The sequence below is a fragment of the Amphimedon queenslandica genome, unplaced genomic scaffold (assembly GCF_000090795.2).
Source record: "Amphimedon queenslandica unplaced genomic scaffold, v1.1 AMPQUscaffold_13278, whole genome shotgun sequence".
NCBI classification, from domain to species: Eukaryota; Metazoa; Porifera; class Demospongiae; order Haplosclerida; family Niphatidae; genus Amphimedon; species Amphimedon queenslandica.
The window spans coordinates 57,930-59,019 of record NW_003546486.1 but is presented as its reverse complement, the minus strand read 5'-3'; positions in this window follow the sequence as shown (position 1 = coordinate 59,019).

Sequence of the window (1,090 nt, the reverse complement as noted above, 5' to 3'; positions counted from 1 at the left end):
AAGGATAACTATTGCTATAATACTTTGCAGTTGCGTGAGATGGCAATGTATAGTTTTCCTAAAACAAGTGTCCGAAAATTGATGGTGTACGATCATTGATAATGTACTCTAGTCTAATGGGGACTGATGATCCGCTATCGGAGATCTACCCAAAATGTTACGTAAATTTATAACTAACAACAGTTTACAGTTACCACATTCACCAGTTGAGTTCGACTCTGACAACCACTGCTACTGTGCTGCAATTCATGAGATGGATAGGCTAGGTGCTGAGCATAGTGGTAGGAGACCAGAATGAGCCACACCCTTAGTAGATCTAGAGTCAAAATGATAGCCCCTTTTTTGCTTTTATTTTTTAGTGTTTTGCCTCCAGCGAAATCTGCAAGTCCTGTCATTGTTAATTATACAGACCAACTGGAGGAACTTTTGTGTGACTATCAACATGAAGCCCATGGCAATGAAGTAGTTTTATATCTGGCTACTAACATTACTCATGAAATCACTTCAGGTAGCTTTTGTAACATTAACATAAGCAATTCCTCTCTCACTATTACCAGTATCAGTGATACAGTAGCACTCATCAAGTGCATGCCAAATAATGAAACCCAATATGACAAATACTGAACTAGAGGGTTTGCATTTTATGGTTCTAGTGGTTCATTGATATTGAGTGGCCTCAAATTTATCAATTGTGGTACTAATTTGACTACCTTAGGCAGTAACATTAGCATCATAAATTCCACCAGTTCTCGTATTCATTTTACCCAATATCATGCTGCTGTACTGGTACTCACTGATATAGCTTATCTTGTTGTTGAAGATGTAACTATTGTTAACTACACTGGGTTTGGTTTAATCACGGTTAATCTTCCAGATGCTTCATTTAATCGTCTTGAGATTAGTTATTCGCAAAACTATGTATTAGCTGCTTTTAGAGGAGTTAGCATAGGAAGTGGAATGCTTGTTCTTTTTTGTAATCACACGAAATCATCAAACCTTTCATTCAGCAGTAAATATAACTTAAGAGTTAACAATTCCACTTTTGCATACAATTTTGCTTTCAATCAATATTACAGCAATACTCGAATAG